This window comes from Phocoena sinus, chromosome 19 (assembly GCF_008692025.1).
Source record: "Phocoena sinus isolate mPhoSin1 chromosome 19, mPhoSin1.pri, whole genome shotgun sequence".
Lineage (NCBI taxonomy): Eukaryota > Metazoa > Chordata > Mammalia > Artiodactyla > Phocoenidae > Phocoena > Phocoena sinus.
The window spans coordinates 1,559,187-1,582,897 of NC_045781.1; the positions used below are offsets into that span (position 1 = coordinate 1,559,187).

Genomic DNA, 23,711 nt, shown 5'->3' on the forward strand with positions numbered 1-23,711 from the left:
GGATTGCTGGATTATATGGTACTTCTATATTTAGTTTAAGGAACCTCTATACTGTTCTCCATAGTGGCTGTACCAATTTACATTCCCACCAGCAGTGTAGGAGGGTTCCCATTTTTCCACATCCTCTCCAGCATTTATTATTTGTAGACTTTTTGATGATGGCCATTCTGACCAGTGTGAAGTGGTTCCCACTGTAGTTTTTTTTACATTTCTCTAATAGTAGTGATGCTGAGCATCTTTTCATGTGCATTTGCCCATCTGAATGTCTTTGGAGAAATGTCTATTTAGGTCTTCTGCCAATTTATTGATTGGATTGTTTGTGTTTTTTTCGATACTGATCTGCATGAACTATTTGATTATTTTGGAAATTAATCCCTTGTCAGTTGCTTCATTTGCAAATATTTTCTCCCATTTTGTGGGTTGTCTTTTCGTCTATTTTATGGTTTCCTTTGCTGCGCACAACCTCGTAAGGTTAATTAGGTTCCATTTGTTTTTGTTTTTATTCTCATTACTCTAGGAGGTGGGTCAAAAAAGATCTTGCTGCGCTTTATGTCGAAAGTGTTCTGCCTATGTTTTCCTCTAAGAGTTTTATAGTGTCTGGCTTTCACTTAGGTCTTTAATCAATTTTGACTTTATTTTTGTGTATGGTGTTAGTGGGTGTTCTCATTTCATTCTTTTACATGTAGCTGTCTAGTTTTCCTAACACCACTTATTGAAGACACTGTCCTTTCTCCACTTTACATTCTTGCCTCTTTTGTCATAGATTAGGTGACCATAGGTGTGTGGGTTTATCTCTTGACTTTTTATCTATCTTGTTCCATCAATCTGTATTTCTGTTTCTGTGCCAGTACCAAACTTTTGGTTACTCTAACTTTGTAGTATAGTCTGGAGTCAGGGAGCCTGATTCTTCCAGCTCCGTTTTTCTTTCTCAAGGTTGCTTTGCCTATTCGAGGTCTTTCTGTTTCCATACAAATGGTAAAATTATTTGTTCTAGTTCTGTGAAAAATGCCATTGGTAATTTGTTAGGGACCGCACTGAATCTGTAGACTGCTTTGGGTAGTATAGTCATTTTCACAATAGATTCTTCCAATCCAAGAACATGGTCTATCTCTCTGTTTATGTCATGTTTGATTGCTTTCATCAGCATCTTACAGTTTTCTGAGTACAGGTCTTTGGCCTCCTTAGGTACGTTTATTTTTATTATTTTAATAAATTTATTTATGTATTTACCTTGGGCTGCATTAGGTCTTTGTTGCTCCACGCAGGCTTTCTCTAGTCGTGCCGAGCAGGGGCTACTTCCTCGTGGTGGTGCGTAGGCTTCTTATTGCAGTGGCGTTTTTTTCTTGTTGCAGAGCACAGGCTCTAGGCATGCAGGCTTCAGTAGTTATGGTATGGGGGCTCAGCTGTTCTGCGGCATGTGGGATCTTGTGGGATCTTCTCGGACGAAGGCTCGAACCCACATCCCCTGCATTGGCAGGTGGATTCTTAACCACTGCGCCACCAGGGAAGCCCCTTAGGTAGGTTTATCCCTAGGTAGTTTATTCTTTTTGTTGCAGTGGCAAATGGGATTATTTCCTTAATTTCTCTTTCTGATCTTTCATTGTTAGTGTATAGGAATGCAAGAGATTTTTGTGCATTCATTTTGTATTCTGCAGCTTTACCAAATTCACTGATGAGCATAGTTTTCTGATAGCATCTTTAGGATTTTCTCTGAGTAGTATCATGTCATCTGCAAACAGTGATAGTTTTACTACTTCCAATTTGCATTTCTTTTCTTTTTGTTCTCTGATTGCCGTGGCTAGAACTTCTGAAACTATTGGCAGGAGTGGACATCCTTGTCTTGTACCTGATCTTTGAGGAAATGCTTTCAGTGTTTCACCATTGAGAATGATGTTAACTCTGGGTTTGTTGTATATGGCCTTTATTATGTTGAGGTAGGTTCCCCCATGCCAACTTTCTGGAGAGTTTTTATCATAAATGAGCTTTGAATTTTGTCAAAAGCTTTTTCTGCATCTATTGAGATGATCATATGGGTTTTATTCTTTAATTTGTTAATACGGTGTATCACATTGATTGATTTGCATATATTGAAGAATCCTTGCATCCCTGGGTGAATCCTACTTGATCATGGTGTATGATCCTTTTAATGTGTTGTAGTCAGTTTGCTAGTATTTTATTGAGGAGTTTTTGCATGTATGTTCATCAGTAATATTGGCCTGTAATTTTCTTGTGTGTGGGTGGTATGTTTGGTTTTGCTATCAGGGTGATGACCTCACAGAATGAGCTTGGGAATGTCTCCTCTTCTGCAGTTTTTTATAGGTGTTTTCTTTTTAAATGTTTGATAAGTTCTTCTATGAGGCCATCTGGTCCTGGCCTTTCTGTTTGTTGGAAGTTTTTTTCTAAATCAGTTTTAATTTCAGTACTGGTCAGTGGTTTGTTCATATTTTCTTTTTCTTCCTGGCTCAGTCTTGGTAAGTTGTATTTTTCTAGGAATTTGCCTATTTCTTCTAGGTTGTCCATTTTATTGTATATAGTTGCTTGCAGTAGTCTCTTAGGAGCCTTTGTATTTTTGTGGTGTCCGTTTTTATTGATTTGAGCCCTCCCCTGTTGTTCTTGATGACTCTGGCAAGGTTTATGTTTTCAAAAAAACAGCTTTTAGTTTCATTGATCTTTGCTATTATTTGCTTTAGGTGTAAGTAAGATTAGGTTGTTTATTGAAGATTTTTCTTGTTTCCTGAGGAAAGATTGTATTGTTATAAACATGGCTCTTAGAACTGTTTTTGCTACGTCCCATAGTTTTGGATCAGTGTGTTTTCATCATCCTTTGTCTCTAGGTAGTTTTTTTGTTTTTTCGGTACGCGGGCCTCTCACTGTTGTGGCCTCTCCCGTTGTGCAGCACAGGCTCCGGACGCTCAGGCTCAGCGGCCATGGCTCACAGGCCCAGCTGTTCCGCGTCATGTGGGATCTTCCCATACCGGGGCACAAAACTGTGTTCCCTGCATCGGCAGGCGGACTCTCAACCACTGCGCCACCAGGGAAACCCTCTAGGTAGTTTTTGATTTTCTTTCATGTCTAAAGTGATCCATTGTTTTTTAGTAACATGTTCAGCTTCCATGTGTGGGTTTTTTTTTTTAATAGTTCGTTGTGTAATTTATTTCTAATCTCATATGGACAAGGTGCTTGATATGATTTCACTTAAATTTGCCAAGGTTTTCTTTGTGGCCCAGGATGTGTTCTATCCTGGAGAATGTTCTAGGTATACTTGAAAAGAATGTGTATTCAGTTGCTTTTGGATGCTATGTGGTTTAAATATCAATTAAGGCCATCTTGTCTAATGTGTCATTTAAGGCTTGTTTTTCCATATTCTGTGGATGATCTGTCTATTGGTGTAAGTGGGGTGTTAAAGTCCCCCCATCATTGTGTTGCTGTCAGTTTCTCTTCTTACGGCTGTTAGCCTTTTTTGCATTATAGATTGATCCCTTGATCATTCTGCAGAACTTCTTTGTCTCTTGTAACAGTCTTAAAGTCTATTTTGTGTGATATGAGTATTGCTACTCCAGCTTTCTTTGGATTTCATATAGGCAATTTCTTTTATTTTTTCTTCTTCCCATGGCTTGAGGGATCATAGTTCCCCAACTTTGGATTTGTTTTTGTCTGTTCTGTCTTCCTTTCCTTTTGATTTCATCTCTTGTGGTTTGATGATTATCTTTAGTGTTGTGTTTGGGGTTGTTTTTTTTTCTCTTTTTGAACCTATTGTAATTTTTTGGTTTGCAGTCTGCCTGTGTTTTTTTTTTTCTTTTTGGCTGAGTTGGGTGTTTGTTGCTGTGTGTGGGCTTTCTCTAGTTGTGGCAATTGGGAGCTACTCTTCATTACAGTGTGCAGGCTTCTCATTTACATGGCTTCTCATTGCAGAGCATTGGCTCTAGGCACGTGAGCTCAGTAATTGTGGCTTGGGGGCTCTAGAGTGCACACTCGGTAGTTGTGGCACACAGGCTTACTTGCTCCATGGCATGTGCGATATTCCCTGACCAGGACTTGATCCCGTGTCCCCTGCATCTATGTGGTTTTTATATAGCAGTGTATGTATGTACAGGATTGTTTTGAGGTGCTGGTGTCTTAATTTCAAATGCAATTCCCATTTCCTGCATTTGTACTCCTCATGGTTGCTGTTTTGATATATTTCGTGTGTGGATGGTTTCCTTCTTTTACTGTCTGTGTTTGCCTTTACTGATGAGCTTTCCTTTTGTGATTTTTCTTGTTTCTAGTTGTGGCCTTTTCTTTTCTGCCTAGAGAAGTTCTTTTAGCACTTTTTGCAAAGTTGGTCTGGTGGTGCTGAATTCTCTTTGCTTTTGCTTGTCTGTCTGTAAAGCTTTTAATTTCTCCATCTAATCTGAATGAAAGCCTTGCTGAGCAGAGTATTGCTGGTTGTAGGTTTTTTCCCTTTCACCACTTTAAATATATATTGTGCCACTTTGGCCTGCAGAGTTTCTGTTCAAAAATCAGCTGATATAGCCTTATGGTTATCATTCCTTTGTATGTTATTTGTTGCTTTTCCCTTGCTGCTTTTAATATTTTTCCTTTGTGTTTAATTTGTATCAGTTTGATTAATATGTGTTTTGGTGTGTTTCTCCTTGTGTTTATCCTGTATGGGACTCTGCACTTCTTGGACTCAGGTGTTTCCTTTCCCATGTTAGGGATGTTTTCAGCTGTAATCTCCTCAAATATTTTCTCAGGCCCTTTCCCTTTCTCTTCTTCGACCCTTATAATGCAAATGTTGGTTTATTAAATGTTATTTCCACCACTCTGTCATCCAGCTCACTTAGTCTTTCTTCTACCTTAGTTATCTGCTATTGAATCCCTCCAGTGTGTATTTTTAATTTCAGTTATTGTATTGTTCATCAAATCTACCTTTCTTTTAAACATTTCTTGTATCTTCTCCATCTGTTTCCATTTTTTTTCTGAGATTTTGAATCATCTTATCATACTCTGAATTCTTCTTCAGGTACAATGTGATTGTACTCTTCAAATAATGCTTATGTATTGTTTTATTTATTTTTGGCTGTGTCAGGTCTTAGTTGCAGCACACAGGATCTTTCATTGAAGCACACGGGCTCAGTTGCCCCACCACAGTATGTGGGATCAAACCTGCATCCCCTGCATTGGAAGGCAGATTTTTAACCACTGGACCACCAGGGAAGTCCTGAATAATACTTATTTTAGTGGAAAATCATAAATGATTAAGCTATCTTGTTAAAATACTTGTTTTAAGGGTGATAAAATGAATCATTTTGTAAGTGTAAAATGTTATAATGCTTTGTGAATCCCTAGCAAGATGTTAAGAACTCAATAAGGTATTTCTGTGTTTCTACAATGCAGATGGACTAGAGGTCAAGTCCTATAGCTTGTTGCAGTTCTCTTAAGTTTAAAGAGTCAGCAATGATGCCCAGTTATCCCCAACTGCTGGAGGCCCAGCACTTTGATTCTGGCAAGAACCCCTTTTCCAGAGAGTCATTTTCAGTGTGAATTCAGTAAATTGTGCTTCATGATCTCTACCCCTGGAGAAGAAATCTAGTAGAAAATTACAGATAGTCTCTCTGAACAGCTATGGGGGGAAAAAGTGGATATATCAAAGAATATGGTGGATAAGTATAAAAAGTATGCATTCTTGAATCCTATTATGTAATGTTAGCATAATTCCAAATCAGAATTTAATCTATGGATTATGTAAGGTGGAGATTTTTATAAAGTAATAATTTTTAATATAACCAAAGTAAAATTTGAAAAGAACCATTTCCTCCCCAACACAATCCTTTATTCTTCTGGCTCACTGGGCTCCAGTCACACTAGCCTCGTGGATGCTGCTCATACACACCAGACATGACTCTTGATAGAGAGGCTTTGCACTTTTTTGTCCCACTTCTGGACAGCCTTTTCTCAAGGTATCCACGTGACCTTATGGCACAACTCTATAACATTTTCTGCCCTCTTTTACATGCTTTATTTTTCTCTTGAGTATTTGTCTTTGCCTGAAATATTAAATGGTTCACTCAGCAGAACCATTTATGGCCCCTGCACTGGTGTCAGGTGTCTTTATGGACTTGGTGTCTGTAGACCCTAGGTTTTATGGACAGATTCCAATTTTTGGCAGCCAGCGCGGACTGAGACATGAAAGATTGTCTTAGTAATGGGGCTAGTATATACAAATGCTTGAGGATGTGATTGTGATGGGAGTGTTCTAGGACTTGTAGGTCTGTTAACAACTGATAAGGACAGAGAGCAAGGGAGGCAGAGTTAGAATGGTAGCACTAGGTTTCTGTTGAGAATGATGGTAGACATGTAATGTATGAGGAGGTTCAGTAATATGCATGTGAGGAAAGTGTGTGAAGTAATTGCCCCAGGCCCTAGTACTAGAAGTATAAGAGAGAGATGGGGCTAAGTTTGCTTGTGTTTGGGAGACATGTGGGTACACTCAGGCTGTTGTCTTGGAGGAAAGGGAAAGGGCCCTGCATACCAGGCTCACAGATTACATGGTATCTATCTGTCCACCTGCCTGTTGTTGCTCAGGGTTGTACATACTGATCAAGGAAGCATGAAGAGTTATTGGGCCCCACTGCCCTCTAAGTCACAGAGCTGGGGTGGGTGGTGAACCCAGAGTGAGTACAGGCTGGGGTTAAAAGTACTTATGGGGTCCTGGGGAGAGAGGCTGCTTATGTACAAATCTGTCCCATCATCATAGGGCCCTGTGACCTTTGAGGACGTGGCTGTGTACTTTTCCCAGGAGGAAGAAAGCTTCTTGATGAGGCCCAGAGATTCCTGTACCGTGATGTGATCCTGGAGCCCTTTGCACTTGTTGCATCATTGGGTAAGGCCTTCCCACCTATCCCAGCATCCTGGGCAGGTCTCTGCCTTTCCCTTTTCCAAAGGCAAGTCTGTTTTTTCCACAGACTCCTAGACAGTGGGCACATCTCTATTACTGCTTCCCTCTCATCTGTGTTGTTGGTGCCAAGGCTGAATGAGTACGACCTCCTTTCAGAAGTATCCCCAGTACCAGCAGCTCTGAAGTTTTTTCAGTGAAGTTTTTCTGGGTCATAAGACTTGGAATTAGTTCAGTGGGTTCCATTAGTCTCAGCCACTCCCTGCTAAGTTGAGTCTGTAGACCCACACACCTCTGTGCTCTAGGTTCTGCCCCCTTCCAGCTATTTCCTGGGCCCTGACTGTACCAGGAATTGTTGGGGATCCAGCAGGGTCACTGGTTCATTTTGTGACACTGTTTTTCTTTCCTCAGGTTTTTTGGGGGATTGGTTGTTCTCCTGGGCTAGTACTGACTGTTCACCTGTCCTGTCTTTCCCTTAGGACTTGCTTTTCTAGATTCCATGTTGTTGTCCAACTGGAGCTGGGAGGTGAACCCTGGGACATGACAGAGTGGACATGACTCCAAGCCCCAGCATGAGGGGTTCAAAGTGGGCTTGGCTCCATTGATTTGGCATCAGGGGTTCAAATTATATCAGGATCATGTCCTGTGCCCCACAGTGTTTTGGTGCCAAAGCCAGTGACTATGTACCTCATTTCTGTGTGCACTCCCCCAACACTGTGTCATTTTTCTGCTTTCAGTTTGTTGGTATGGAGCAGAGCACAAGGAGATAACTTCTGAGCAGAATGTTTCTGTAGAAGTGCCATGAATATACTTCAGAGACCTGTCCATCCAAAGTCCTGTCCCTGCAAGATGTGTAGCCTGGCCTTAAACAGTAAGTTTGCCTCTAGATGAAGACCTGGGAACAACTCCTGGCCAGAAACTGTGTGTGTCAGGTGTGAAATTTCACCAGCATAGTGGAGGGAATCTCTTTAGAAGAGATAGGGCAAGGCCTTTATGAGGAGCCACATAGTCCACACATCCAAGAACTCCTTCACGTGCCAGGAGGCTGGGAAGGATTTCCCTGGTACCTCTGGCCTTCTCCAGCACCAGGTCACTCCACAAAAGGATGCTGACTGCACAGCAGTGTTTCACAATGGTCAAAGTCTCTATAAGTGCCATGAGTGTGGGAAAGCCTACCTGTGGATGTATAGGCTTGCAGAGCATGAGAGAGTCCACACAGGAGAGAGGCCTTAAGAATACAGTCACACTGGAGGAAAAAAACACATGCATGCACTAAATATGGAGAATTCTTCAGCCAAAACACCCAGCTTACTGAACACCAAACAGGTCACACCACAGAAAAAGACCATGAGTGCAGCACATGTAAGAAAGCTTTCGGCCAAAGGTCTAATAACCTCATCTATCACCAGAGTTCATACTGGAGAAAGACCTTGAGATGAGATGAGGAGAGTAGCAAATGAGCTGTCTCCTTAGTTCTCCTTAGTTAATACATCATACTGAATAGGCTTTGTGAGGGACTCATCAACAGAAGTTGAATGCCATACTGAACAACCCTAGGGTGCAGATTACCTGTGAGTACGAGGTTTGTAGGAAGCTTTTCAGGAGCTATGCTCTACTTTCTGACTTACTGTCACTGTGAGTTTCCTACCTTTTCCAAGTGGCAGATCCCCATACTGGGACTCAGTCATCTAAGTGTGACTGTCAGGGTAGGTAGCCTTTTGTGCTCTCGTATCCTCTGTAGAAAAGCATGGATTCCCTGAGCACGTGGGTTTTGTCATTCTCTTCCATCAACTGGCTAGGACAGGACACAGGAACAGGTTTTGTGGGTGTTCCAAACTTAGTATATACCTCAGTGGGGGTAGTATCATGGCAGAGAATAGTTTTCACTCCAGTTCTGGCCCATTTTGCATCGTTGTCCAAGGCCTTCTGGGGTAGAGTGCAGGGCTCTCTGTGGGACTAAAACAGGGAATTATAGGGAGAGAGTACCAAAGAAGAAGGAATAAAATATAAAATTGCATTCATGTATGTTCCCACCACTATGGCTATTTTGCATTAAGGTTTTTGCAGAAACCTCCTGAGCCTCAGTCAGTGTCAGACTGAGTAACGTAAAGGTTTTAGGATTCCCTCAGCTTATCTCAAGGCCACTTGATGCATAGTGAAAACAATGGGGAATGAGTGTGGAAATCGTGTAGTACAGGCATGTGATTTTTAGGACCCAGGCAGAGTTCTTGGATAACTTAAGTGGAAACACTTTTCAAGGACTCCCCTGATGGCACGGTGGTTAAGAATCCACCTGCTGCAGGGCACAGGGGTTCAAGCCCTGGCCTGGGAAGATCCCACATGCCTCAGAGCAACTAGGCCTGTGTGCCACAACTACCAGAGCCTGTGCTCTGCAACAAGAGAGGCCACCACACCACAACAAAGAGTAGCCTCTGCTCACCACAGCTAGAGAAAGCCCAGGCACAGCAACAACGGCCCAACACAACCGAAAATAAATTTTAAAAAACCTTTCATTGCTCACCAGTCTTCATCACTACTACTACTATTACTACCTACTACAGTCCCTCCCATGAGACAAGGTCAAGGATGGGGTTGTGGTTTGCCAGAGGAGTTCTACTGAAAAGGAGATTCAGAGTAAGATTCAGGGGGATCCTTGGCTCCTGCAAGGCACATGGCACACACACACCCCAAATTCAGATTTTTATGTGGAGCCAAAATTTAATTGAGCTGTATATGGGCATGTATTGAATTTGAACATACCTCATTAACAGCTTGATTAAATTTTGATACATGTAAACCCCCAGAACCAGTGTCATAACTGTCATAATTACAAACATCCACCATCACTGCCACACCCACCTTTGAACACCCCCTCACAACTCCCAGGCAACTACTATTGATTTCCTTTTTTCCCATTGTTAGTGTTTTCTAGACTTTTAATATCATTGGGGTCTTTATGTTTCATATTATTTTTTTTTTGCCACATCACACACCATGGGGCATCTACCCCAACCAGGGATAGAACCTGTGGCCCCTGCAGTGGAAGTACAGAGTCTTTACACCCCTGGACCAGGGAAACCCCTGGTTTCATATTTCAAAACGAATGAATAGGGTTGTATCCTTTTTGCATTCTAACACAGTATGGGAACCTTCCATCCCCTGTGTTCCTCACGAGTAGTGGGTTGGTATGGTTACTGTTTTGAATATGCCTTTTTTTTTTTTTTTTTGCGGTACACGGGGCCTCTCCCGTTGTGGAGCACAGGCTCTGGACGTGCAGGCTCAGCTGCCATGGCTCATGGGCCCAGCCACTCAGATCTTCCCGGACCGGGGCACGAACCCGTGTCTCCTGCATCGGCAGACACTCAACCATTGCACCTCTAGAAAAGCCCCTGAATATTAGCTGTTTTTAAAGTGTGGATACATACCTCACTGTGGTCTGATGCATTTCCCTAGTGATTCATGATGTTGAACATTCCTGTGTTCATCTGCCAGGTGTATTGTCTTCTTTGATTAAATGTCTTTTTATTAGTAACTGTGGAGAGAATAAAAAGAAATGTGTTGCAACTTGAGTTTTCTCAGTGACTTTGCTGGATGGAATAAATGGTTAGTGCCCCACATGCAGTCCTTATTAACATAGTCTCCATTACTGTAAGTCTAGCACCTATTTTATTGTTTGCCAATTTCACTGGTATGAATACTCCAACTGTGGGGAGTTTCACACTGAACAGGTTATTTTACTGAACCAGAGGTGCAAGAAGCCAAACAGTGGGATGTCAAAGCTTGCCAGAGAGGAATTTCACTCACAAGGCAGCAAGCCAGGAGACAAAAAAGTCTCACAGCCACCTTCCTGGAGGTGAGGTGCTGTGGGGACGGCAATCAGAGAAAAGGTGAGGCAGTAGTCAGTGTGTACAGCTGTATCTGCATTACAGGCTTCTGTTCTTCACACATAGCTGGACAAGAGCTGACTCCAATTTCCTAAAAACAACTGAGGCTCCCTTCCTTACAGTGCCCCCACCCTGTCAGAGATGTTTTCTACAGTGGGGGTTCCCTGGTGGTCCAGTGCTAAAGAATCCACCTTCCAATATAGGGGATGAGGGTGATACAATCCTTGATCAGGGAACTACGATCCCACATGCAGTGGGCAACTAAGACTACATGCCACAAACTGAGCCCACTCCACAACTAGACAAGAGAAAACCTACATGGCCCAACTAGGGAGGAAGCTTGGAGCACCTGCACGTAGCAGAAAAAAACCCCACCCAAGTGAGCTTAACCAATTAAGGCAATTCACCAGCAAGGATGATATTCCCTTTTTTAAATAATTCTAGCTCAAGAAGTTGTTAGTCATCAGCTTCTGTTAACCCTATGGGGCACAGTTTCAAGGTCACCCAATGCGGACTGGGGGAACACATGCAGTAGCACTCCTTTCTACTATTTCCTTATACAGATGCCCATAAATAAGGTTGAGGACATAGATAATAAATACCAACATGTGTTAAAACAAGGGTACGAATTTTGAGTATTTTTACTTGACCTGTATAAAGGATTACATCACAGGCCTGTGTTGTCCAATGTGTATTCATTCATTTGAAAGAAACGTTTGGCAGAGTGGCCCGACTCTTGGGAGATAATCTCTAAGCCCTTGAAACATTTGGACTAATACGAGTGTGTGTTTAGCCGGGGCCTTGCGCCATGCTAGCTAATTTATATTAATAATTTGACATGCCAGTGGGTAGGGGAGCCTTAGGGTCTCTCTGTAGCTGTTTGACATTCAGAGAAGCTAGAAAGTTCAGCCACACAGGTGTCCCTTGTGCGTGACATACTAAAAAAAGCCTGTATAATACCTGGTCTTGTGTGAGGTCCCCCCTTAGCAGTACACTTCATATTGTCCAGGATGCTGTGAGGCCTAAGTGACAGGGCCCAGGAAACTGGCAATGTGGTCCCTCTATGCCATCTTTCCTGGTTTTCATCTGTATCCTTTCACTGTAACAGATCATTAGCCCTTAATTTATAATAGCTTCTCTAACTTCTGGAAGTGTGGATAGCAATTTAACCTGAATGTGGTCTCCCACCAGAACGTAATTGTGTTTTTTAAAAAGCTTTGTTACGTATAATCAACTTAAAAATAAAACGCATTTTAAGTGCAGGGTTTGAAAAACATTGGCACAGGGTTACACTTCTGAAACCAAAGGTTTTGTCCTAGCCGTTTGTAATTAATCCCCCCTTTAAGAGCCTACAGAATTGATACTAGAAAATACTCTTCCTTCTTGCAATAGCCGTTGTTTTAGGATCTGCCACGTTTCTCAATTCACCTGTATTGGATCTGATACTGTTTGATACGGTGACCAATGTTGGGGAGATAATAAAACAAGACCTTCTCCACAAAGTAGAGAAAAAACATACTTCCCTCTAATGAGCGCGAAACTAAACTGTGATGCAGATCACAGACAACCCACTGAAGACATTATAAAGACAAACCGCACCCATTCATGATACACCAAGCAGACACAGCCCATTCAACGCAAGCACCAAGTTAAACACTCACTTGCCTTCAGGTGAGAGGACTTGACTGCCCCATTTGTTAGTTTTATCCTAAATGTGCCTGGGAATTCGAGTGATGCTCTGCAGGAGCTCTTCACCTTTATTCGAAGCAATCCTAGAACTTCCCCATCCGTGTCTTTATAACCGGAAACGTAGGACCCGACGCCTACCGCAGCAACTGGGATCTTCCTTGATATTTTCTTTCCAAAGAGGTGGCTCCAGACCTTAAAAAAATTAAAAAAAAAAACACTCCTTGACTGTGATTGAAATGTTTGCTTTACTTCTTGAGGAGTAGAGGAAGGCCTTCAAAGCTGGAGACCAGGGCTGCATCACTAATTCCCTTGTGAAGAAAACGACAGAACCTGCTGACGACCCCCCCTTCGACCCCCGACCCCGGGGGCAGAGGCGGCCCGGCTTGCCCTACCTGGTTCGCCCGCAGGCAGTGCGGGGCCGGCCGGCCGGCCTCTGAATCAGGACCCGGGAAAACCCCACGGGGGAACCTTTGCAGACCGGGCCACGCGAGCCCGCGGCCGAACGGCTCACGCCCTCCTCGGGCCTCCCCACCCAGCCCGGTTCCCACCTCCGGACCCGGGAGACCCCCTTCCTGCTCCCTTCGGCAACCGGAGGGGACCCAGCCTCTTCCCTGTAAGTCTGCAGGTACAACCTCCGGAGAGAGCACTAAGCGCGCCCGCCCGGCAAGACCGGAATGATCCCGCCAGCCCCGCCGACCTCCCGGAACTCTGCCTCGGGCATCGCGGCCGAATCCCTTCCCCTGCAGACGTCGCCCGAGCTCCGGCCGGGAAGGGACAAAATAAACGTGACCGCCAGATGGCGCCCGACAACCGGCGGGAACATTAGAGGGACGGATCTGGATCGCTGGCCGGCGAGGGCGCACTGCCGGCCGCCTGGATGCCCGACCTCGTTAAGTCCCGGCCCACCTCCGAGCTGGTCTCATGGCCACGTGTTACAAACTCCCAGCTATAGCATGTGTGTTTTTGCTTCCTGCCCACTAGTGGAGGTCACTACCTAGTTCTTCCCGCCACCGTGGTCATAAAGGCACAGCCCCAGTTCCTCTCTGCTTCCTGACACCTGCATGTGACAGTCTTCATGTGGCCTTACGTGGCCTGCTGTGCCTGTCGTTTCCTTGGGGAACTTTCAATGGCAGTAGCCTCTCCTGTCCTCACTCAGTCACCTCCATAAATTAAAATCCCGGGAGCACATTTTTACACAGTTGTAAAACTGACAAGAGGATTATTTAGCTTTTCGAAAGCTTTATGTACGTCTCAAAGGGACAGAGAAAGAATTCAGAATTAGAAGTTTGCTAACGTTAATGCTCTAAGAAAAGAGATTGGAGGAGATTCATGGCACAAAGCTCCAAATACCCAACATTCCGAAAAGGTTACAGTGAATCCCAATGAACAAGATAACACACTGTGAGCAAACAACCCAGTGCCTGCTTGCTTGCAGATTTTGGCAACCTACAGTAACATTTTCCAAGCCGGTCCTTTCTTGAATATGCATGCCCCCCAGGCTTAATATTTCAGTCCAGTGCTTTGACAGCTATCTCCCTGTCTCCTTACTTGTCACAAGTAATAAATGCTTCTGCTTTAACTGAAAGTACTTGGTGTGTTCACTGGCTATGCACCCCAAGGGAAGGACCCACTGAGTCCGGTAACAATAATGATACACCTCAGCACAACTTGGAGGCCCGTGCACAGGCATCCTGGGGACACTGTGATGAGGTCTGCATGCTGACACCCCTCAACAAGCCTACGCACACACATGCATTACACCACGTCCACAAGAGAAAAGACGTGATAGTCATGAGACACGCAACCAGTGTATGTGACACACATTAGAGGCTTGTGGGAATAGAGAGAGGCGCTGAACTACCACACCAGGTATGAGGACACAAAAGCACAAATGCTCCAGGGAGACTTGTGAGACAAGCATGGGACAGGGAGGCCCAAAAGCCTAGTGTGTGGATATACACACAGGATCACACAATCATGCACGTGGACCGAGTGTGACAGGTGGTTTCAACCTGGCTGGGAGATAACCCCTGCTCTTCCCCATCCTAGCACCATCCCTGCAGGTTTGATGATGTGCCGATGGCAGCCAGAACAGGAGCCGGGTGCTTATCTTGCCACAACCTGCAGTCTCACACGTTTGAAGACCGAATGTAAACACTAAAGGTCACGTGATGGAAGCAAATCAGCCCAAGCCCTGGTAGCAGAAACCTATATCCGAAATGCCTGCTAACAAGGCCCAGGAATCACAGTCTGAAGGGGACAGAGTTGGGGGAGGTTATGGTCTCTACTGGAGGGTCAGTATGCGTTGAGGAAGTTTCAGGGACAGCGGATCAAGGATGGTTTGGCGAAGGGAGGAATATTTCCCTGGATTGTTAGCCATTGTTTGGGAAGTTTGTATTTTACCCGGAGGGGTGAGGACGATCATGTAGCTGTGTTGTCATCCCAGGTGAGTCCTAAGTCTTTCCTCTTCCTGGTGTTTCTTGAAGTCTTTACTCCTGAGTAGACGGGCGTTTCTAATTTTCTATGTGCTGAACTGCAACTACAACAAAGACAATAAAACACATAGCTAAGTGAAATTCAGAAAAACGAACATGGAAAAGAAAGCTCATTGCTTAATTTTATAAAAGTTTCTTGGCTGTCCGGCAGATCTCTCATTTCAACAGCACTTGGACTGAACAGACCCAGGGGGGCCCCTTCCTCCAGACTCTGACCACCCTCCAAGCTTTTTTCCAGTCACAACCTTGGAATCACCCACTCAGCTCTCCTCGGCCTCCGGGACCAGCCAACACCATTTTCTGAGCTTAGCTCCTTACTGCCGACCAAGCATGAGCTCCCAGATTCGTCACGATTACTCCGCCAGGTGGAGGCCGCAGTCACCCACCTGGTAACGTGCATCTGCCGCTCTCCCACACCTACCTGTCTCTGCGCTTCTCTTTTGACCCAACGCAGCAGCTCTCGAGGGCGTGAGGCATCGTTTCGCGAACTGGCCGAGGAGAAGCCGGAGGGCCCGAGCTCAGTGGAAAAGGCAAAAGCAGCGCCGTGGCCGCGCCCTCTTCCAGGACGTGCCGAAGCCGTTCCAAGAGCAGTGGGTAAAGCCCAGGACGCCGTGGAAGCTGCCCGGCTGACGGAGAAGAACCTGCGCCAGGCCCTGTGGGTCCGCAGGCCTCGGTTCTCCCCGCGCAGACTCCACCTCTGGACTTCCTGGAGCCACTTCCTGGATGAGCAGGTGAAACTCATCAAGAAGATGGGCGACCGCCTGACCAACCTCCGCAGGCTGCTCGGCCCCCAGGCTGGGCTGGGCGAGTGTCTCTTCCAAAGGCTCACCCTCAAGCACCACTAGGAGCCCCTGGAGCCCAGCGGCCTGTGAGCCCTTCTGGGGTCAGGGCTTCTCCCTGAAGCCTCTCCCTGAAGCCACTGGGCAGATTGTTAACCACCCTGGAGCCCTCTCCAAGCCTTGGGCCAAATGGAAAAAATAGCGCTTTTTGCAGGGGAAAAAAAGTTTCTGTGAAGCATTGTAAAGTGACTGTAACTTTAACAGGCAAACCAGGATGCATACAGGTAGCCACGCATGGGTTTCACCGTTACTACTGTGGTCTTATTCTCAGGATGCTCTTATCAGTCAGGTTGTGTTGAAATTCCTCCCTTGGGACTGTCTTTGGGGCTAATTTCAAAGCTGCATGAAATAATCAATATGACCTTTGGTTTAAAAAAATGTACTGTCCAGTTGAGCCCTCCTTGGAGCCTTTTGTATAATCAAATACATACTTTTGTGTTGCCAAGGTGGACACGAACCCTTTATGTTTTGTTTTATCCAATATTGTTATTGCACACACAGCTCTCAGTGAGAAAAAACATCATTTTTTCCGCTAAATTTATAATGTTTTGAGAATAGCTTTGTGGTTCCTGTATCCTGTAGGAAAGTAAGTTGCGTTTTGAAGACACTACCCTCCTATATCTCCTCTCAAGATAATTGTCTGGGTTGTAGCTGTAGCTGTACATGAATCTGAGCCTTGGGATCCATGAGAGTCGGAGAATCCACTCTCAGGAAACAATTCTTGGTTCAAAGCAGAGGGTTATTCTTTCCATAACTGGGAGCTCCCTGGGACAAGGTGGCCCATAAAGGGACCTGGGCCCCAAACTGCAAGACATATGAGATGCATCCCAGTGGGTGAAGGACCCACTAGGGTTCATTCTCTCACCATCCACTTTTCTCTGCCTTGTCTTCATATCTGTGGCCACTCAGAGGGTCTGGCTGTGGCCTTGCTGCTCCACCCACCAAGCACTGTGTTCTGAGTAGTGGGATGACATGGATGACAGAGATATGGGTCCTGCCCTTGAGCAGGGAAGGAGCTCGTCATTAAGTATGGTACACATATGTGAAAGCAGGTGCATGCAGTGAAACAATTCTACTGCTATGACAGAAATGTATCCTGAGTTCATGAGTGAGAGAAGGGTTGAATCTTGGAGTCATGGGACAGGTGAGCAGGGTAGTGTTCCCTGGTGTCTGAGAGCTTTGATTCTGGGGATAGAGCGGAATTCAAACCCTTCTAAGCTCTGCTGATGGTCCTGGGTCGGGTGACTCTGAGGGTGGAAAAATCAACCCAACCATTACAAGTCAATCAAATATACTCACGAAGAAGGGCAATCTCCACAAGCTGCCTGCAGAAGCCAGCTGGAGTCCTCTTTTCCAGAACTGGGTAATATCCCACCCAAAACAATCAGTGGGAAGTGAATGAGATACCCCAAAAGTCAAGAGACGGGTGAGTCCTCCAGATGAAGGGAGGAAGCATAGCTTCCTGCCTCCCGAGCACTGTAAGGATGATTCATACACACTGCGGCACCCTGCTGTGTGGCAGAGGAGGGAAGGCTAACGTAACAGATACTGGTAACAACTTATTTCTGGCAAGGACTCCAGGCAGGTCCGGAAGTGCAAGGTGTTATCATGAAAGCTTCCAATATACTTGGTACTTAAGAGAATCTTCCTGGCATGTCTGGAGGCATGAAGTTCAATTTATGGCTGAGTTCTCTTTCACAAAGACTAATCTCCAAATGTCGCTCTGTAATTACGTAGAACAAGGAAACAGCATGTTGCCTGCACTCCGAAGATGTTTCTCCGATTTAAATTTACCAGTGCTGTTTGAGTTTAGACTAATAGCTGAATAACTTGCAACATTCACTGCATTCCTAACACTCTTCTGGGTTTGTAGTTGTTTTGTAAGATTTAAATGTTCTTGATGACACTTGGGTAGATAAAAAGAATTCTGTTACCTAGGGCTTAGGATGAGACAAGGGCATCAGGCAGGGCACACAACAGGCTGTACAGGGACACAGTAAGTAACCTGGGGCTGTAGGGAGCACCCTATACATAGCAGGTGGTCTGGGGCTACCTAGGTTTCCCAGGCTCCCCATGGATGACCTAGCTGGAATAATTTCATGGGGTCAGGGGCATACAGGCTGTCTCCAGTTGCCTGGTATCCTGGCCCTGGGACATAAGGGATGGTGTCCAGAGTGTGAGTGCCTGATATAGACAGTGATTGGTTGTGGTCTTAATCAGCTGCTGCTCTAAAAGAGGAAATGACTAACATCATGCCAGGGACTCAAAACTGAAATATAACTAATAAGGAGCTACTGTCTAACACAGGGAACTCTACTCAAAACTCTGTAATGGTCTATATGGGAAAAGAATCTAAAAAAGAGTGGATATATGTATACGAATAACTGATTCACTTTGCTGTACACCTGAAACTAACACAACATTGTAAATTAACTACATTGTAATAAAAATTTTAAAAAAGCAAAAACAAAACACTGGTACTGCCATAAACACAAAACTTTAGGCCAATGAAACAGAACAGAGTGCCCAGAACTGGAAGCCAGTATATTTGATCAAATAATCAACAAGAGTGCCAACGCAATTCAATGGGAGGAGGACAGTCTCTCCAACAAATTACAGTGGATATCTGCATTCAAATGAATGAAGTTGGACCTTTACCTTACACCACACCCAAAAATGAGCTCAAAATAAACAAAGACCTGACAGTACGATGTAAGCTCAAAAACTCTTAGATGAAGACATAGGGGAAAAGCTTCATGACATTGGATTTATAACTTCTTGGCATTGACATGAAAAGCATAGGAAACAAAAGCAAAAATAAGGGTACAAACTTCTGTGCAAAGGACACAATCAACAGAGTGAAATGGCAAGCTACTGAATGGAAGAAAAGCATTTGCAAATCATATATTTGATAAGTGGTCAGTATCCAGATTATATAAAGAACTGCTAAAACTCACCAATAAGAAAAATTTTAAAGGGGTAAACATAGAGATTTTTACAAAGAATATACACAACTGGCCAAGAAGACATGATCATTAATCATTAGGGAAATGCTAAACAAAACTACAGTGAGGGGACTTCCCTGGTGGTCCAGTGGTAAAGAATCCACCTTGCAATGCAGGGGATGTGGGTTCGATCCCTAGTTGGGGAACTAAGATCCCAAATGCCACAGGGCAACTAAGCCCACGCATCACAACTACTGAGCTTGCGCTCCTCAACTAGAGAGCCCGCATGCTGCAAACTACAGAGCCCACACGCTCTGGAGCCTGCATGCCACAACTATACAGCCCACATGCTCTGGAGCCCACGCGCCACAACTAAAGAACAGAAAACCTGCACACCACACCTAGAGAGAAGCCCACGGGCCACAATTAGAGAAGAGAAAATCTGCATGCCACACTAGAGAAGCCCGTGCGCCACAACAAAGAGCCCGCATGCTGCAACTAAGACCCGACGCAGCCATGAAAAAGAAAAAATAATATAAAATAAAATAAACAAAACTACAGTGAGATATTATCTCACATCCATTAGGATAGCTACTATTAAACATGAAACGGAAAATAGAATTATGTCAATGAGGATGTGGAGATACTGGAACTCTGTGGACGTTTGATGGGAGCATAAAATAAAGGATGGGAGCAGCCAATAAAAGAAACAGTTCAAAATGTTAAAAATAGATTGGGGACTTCCCTGGTGGTGCAGTGGTTAAGAATCTGCCTGCCAATGCAGGGGACACGGGTTCGAGCCCTGGTCTGGGAAGATCCCACATGCCACGGAGCAAATAAGCCCGTGCGCCACAGCTACTGAAGCCCACGCGCCTAGAGCTGGTGCTCCACAACGAGAAGCCACTGCAATGAGAAGCCCGCACTCCACAACTAGAGAAAGGCCGCGTGCAGCAATGAAGACCCAATGCAGCCAAAAATAAATTTTTTTAAAAAATTGACCATATGATCCAGGAATTCCACTTCTGGCTATACACTGAAAATAACTGAAAACAGGATCTCAAGGAGATATTTGTGCAGTCGTTCTCACAGCTGCACTCTTTACAACAGCTAAAATATGGAAACAAGGGAAGTCTTCATCACCAGATGAATGGATAAAGATGTGTATATGCATACAATGGAGTATAATTCAGGCTTAAAAAGGAAAGGACTTCTGAAACAGAACACGTGATACGTGAAATGTGAGATTCTGGTAAATAAAGTCTTCACAAAACTACAAAAACTGTATGATTCTTCTTACATGAGGCACCTGGGGCACTCAAATCAAGGAGACAGAGAATAGTGGTTTCCAGGGGCTGGAGAAGGAGAGGAGTACGAGTTGTTATTTAATGAGTACAGGGTTTCATTTTTGCAAAACAAGAGGAGCTCTGGAGATTAGGTTGCACAACAGTGTGAATGTACTTCACGGTACTGAACGGCACACTAAAATACTTAAAAGATGGCAAGTTTTATGTGTGTGTATTTTAACACAATAAGAAGGGGAAAAAAACCCCCCAAAAGTACATAATATGTACTTCACCGTGCCAGTCAGAGCAGACTTTCGGCTGAAGTCCTTTCCCCATTTGCTTCCTTCATAAGTTCTTTCTCTGGTGCGAACTTTTTGGAGCCAAATGAATGGAAGTTTTGGCTACAGACTTTCCAGCACTCACTGCACTCAGAAGGCATTTCTCCGGTGTAAATTCAACAGTGTTTAACAAGACCAGAGTTGTATGTAAAGATGTTCCCTTATTTGCTGTTCTTATAAGGCCTCACATCAATGTGAACTCGCTAGTGTGTACTGACTCTGGAGTTTTACTACAAAAATTTCCCACATTAGCTGCACTAATAATAACAAATCTCCAGTGGGATTTGTCCAATGTCTAACGAGTGTGGAGCTGCAACAAAAGGATTTTGTACATTGATGCACTCATAAGGCCTTTCTCCAGTATGATTTCTCTGATGTCTAATAAGGGTGTAGCGGTACCTAAAGAATTTTCCACATTTGGGGCTTCCCTGGTGGCGCAGTGGTTAAGAATCCTCCTGCCAATGCAGGGGACACGGGTTCGAGCCCTGGTCCAGGAAGATCCCACATGCCGTGGAGCAACTAAGCCTGTGTGCCACAGCTACTGAGCCTGAGCTCTAGAGCCCACGAGCCACAACTACTGAGCCCATGCGCTGCAACTATTGAAGCCCACGTGCCCTAGAGCCCGCGCTCAACAACGAGAAGACGAGACCGTGCACCACAACAAAGAGTAGCCCCCGTTCCCCACAACTAGAGAAGGCCTGCGTGCATCAAAAAAGACCCAACACAGCCAAAAATAAATAAATTAAAATAAATTAAAAAAAAATTTTTTCCACATTTGCCGTACTCATAAGGTCTTTGTCCAGTGTGAACTTTCTAATGAATAATGAGTGAGGAGCTGTCCATAAGGAATTTCCCACATTCGCTGCACTTGTAAGACCTTTCTCCAGTGTGGATATTCTGGTGCTCAACAACTGTGCCTTTGTGGCTGAAAGCTTTCCCACATGCTCTACACTCAAAAGTCTTTTCACCACTGTGGATTTTCTGGTACTCAACAAGCCTATGTTTGCAGGTGAAGGCTCTCCCGCATTCAGTGCACTCAAAAGGCCTTTCTCCAGTGTGAACTCTCTGGTGTCTAATGAGTGTGGAACAGTTTCTAAAGAATTTTCCACACTCACTACAACCGTAAGTTCTTTCTTCAGTATGGATTTTCTGGTGACCAACGAGTTGGGACGGTCTAAAGAAGGCTGCACTCAAAAGGCCTTGGCCTTGTGTGAATTCTCTGGTGGTCACTGAGGCCAGATATTTCTGTAACGAATACCCCACATTCTGAGTGCTCATAAAGCCCAGGCTCAGTGTGGACTTTCTGATGCTGCTCGTGGTGGGACTTTCTAAGAAAGGCCTTCCCACATTCCCTATGCTCATAAAACTATTCTCCAGTGTGGATCTTCTCTTGGTCAACAAGTGTATGGTTATGGCTGAAGGCTTTCCCACACTGAGTGCACTTGTAAGCACTTTGCCCATTTTGAAAGTCCTCTCTATCTGCAATGTCCCCATGTGGCTTTCCCACACCATGAAGAGGCTGGTGCTGGAGAGGGCCTGTGCTGGCTGGGAAGTCCTTCCCACCTTCCCTGCATGTGAAGGTCCTCTGTGTCATGTGGACAGTACAGTTTTTCACAAATGAAGGCCTCCCCTTGTCCTTTCAGGAAAGTTTCTCTCTAATGTGACGTTTTTGGTGCTGGCAAAGCTTTGCCTCACAAGTGTATAGTCCTTGCCCAGGGTGCGTTCCACCCTGCTCAGCCAGGGACAGAATGTCTTTCAAGAGTGAGCTGCATGTCCCACAGGGCTGGGTGGTCCCGATGGAGGGACCTGGCTCTGGCGTCCTGGCCAGTGACACTTCTATAGAAACACCTTGCTCTGAGGCTGGCTCCTCATCCTGGGCTCCATGCCAACAACCTGCAACCAGAGAAATGCTGGTGAAGCATATTGACACTGGTGGGAGGAGCAGCCCCCACCACAAATGTGTGTCACCCACACCTACGAATAAATACATAGGACTGATGATAACAACAGGGGCCAGAGCCAGTGAGAAGGCCTGCTGTGCAGAGCTGCGCCTGGGAAGCTCAGATGGTGGGAGAGCCCTGACAGTAGGTAAGGACAAAAGGAAGGGGTACAATGCAGGGAGGAGAAGGGTCCCCAGCTCACTCCTCTGAAAATGGGTTTCCACAAGGCCATGGCTGCTGGTGAGAAGTGAGTACTGGGTAGAAGGCTGTATCCAGAGCCAGAGATGTCTGATTGTGACCCAGTAGTTGGTATCCAAGGACTGTTTAAAGATATGTGCAAATGGAATGGCCATTCATTAAAAACTCTACAAATAACAAATGCTGGAGAGAGTGTGGAGAAAAGGGAACCCTCCTACACTGTTGGTGGGAATGTTAGTTGGTGCTGTCACTGGAAAATACTATGGAGCTTCCTCAGAAAACTAAGAAGAGAAGTACCATATGATCCTGCAATCCCACTCCTGGGCATATATCCAGATAAAGCTCTAATTCAAAAAGCTAAATGCACCCGTATGTCCACAGCAGCACTATTCACAATAGCCAGGACATAGAAGCAACCTAAATGTCCATCGCCAGACAAATGCATAAAGAAGATGTGCTACATATATACAATAGAATACTGCTCAACCATAAAAAAGAACGAAATAATACCATTTGCAGCAACATGGATGCAGCCATAGATTATCATGCTAAGTGAATTAAGTCAGAAAGAGAAAGACAAATACCATATGATTTCACTTATATGTGGAATCCAAAATATGACACAAATGAACATATCTATGAAACAGACTCATGGACATAGAAAACAGACTGGTGGTTGCCAAGGGGAGGGTGTTGGAGGAGGGATGGAGTGAGGGGTTGGGGTTAACAGATGTAAGCTACTATACATAGGATGGATAAACAACAAGGTCCTACTGTGTAGTACAGGGGACTATATTCAATATCCTGTGATAAACCATAATGGAAAAGAATATTAAAAAATAAAAGGATGTATATCTATGTATAACTGAATCACTTTGCTGTACAGTAGAGATTAACACAACATTGTAAATCAATTATACTTCAATTAAAAAAAAAATATAGGGGGCTTCCCTGGTGGCTCAGTGGTTGAGAGTCCGCCTGCAGTGCAGAGGACTCGGGTTCGTGCCCCGGTCCGGGAGGATCCCACATGCCGCGGAGAGGCTGGGCCCGTGAGCCATGGCTGCTGAGCCTGCGCGTCCGGGGCAAAAAAAAAAAAAAAAAAATATAGGAACTTGTAACTTAGATAAAAAGGATATGTGCAAATGTCACAATAGCTTAAGTGTGGGTCAAATGTTGACAGCACGGCAAAGGAACAAATAGGAAGTGGAGACTACAAAAGTCAGGGA

The 23,711-nt window shown here is 44.6% G+C and overlaps 1 protein-coding gene and 1 long non-coding RNA gene across 5 annotated transcripts in view; one reads left to right on the forward strand and one right to left on the reverse strand.

Moving 5' to 3' along the window:
• Window positions 1–10,438, forward strand: part of LOC116743532 (zinc finger protein 501-like) — a 30,822-nt gene extending 20,384 nt beyond the window's left edge. Inside the window, exons 9-11 of one of the 3 annotated variants that reach the window (XM_032612062.1) lie at window positions 6,737–6,862; window positions 7,612–7,745; window positions 10,137–10,438. The gene's annotated coding sequence lies outside the window, so the exon portion shown is untranslated. Of the gene's footprint in view, window positions 1–6,736; window positions 6,863–7,353 lie in introns of all 3 variants that reach the window. The other 2 variants (XM_032612061.1, XM_032612060.1) reach the window with 2 other exon arrangements.
• Window positions 1–23,711, reverse strand: part of LOC116743542 — a 30,139-nt gene that overhangs the window by 1,907 nt on the left and 4,521 nt on the right. Inside the window, exons 4-6 of one of the 2 annotated variants that reach the window (XR_004346807.1) lie at window positions 15,364–22,240; window positions 14,851–14,986; window positions 8,523–12,639 (exon numbers count right to left, since the gene is read on the reverse strand). This is a non-coding gene — a long non-coding RNA (uncharacterized LOC116743542). Of the gene's footprint in view, window positions 1–8,050; window positions 12,640–14,850; window positions 14,987–15,363; window positions 22,241–23,711 lie in introns of both variants that reach the window. The other variant, XR_004346806.1, reaches the window with a different exon arrangement.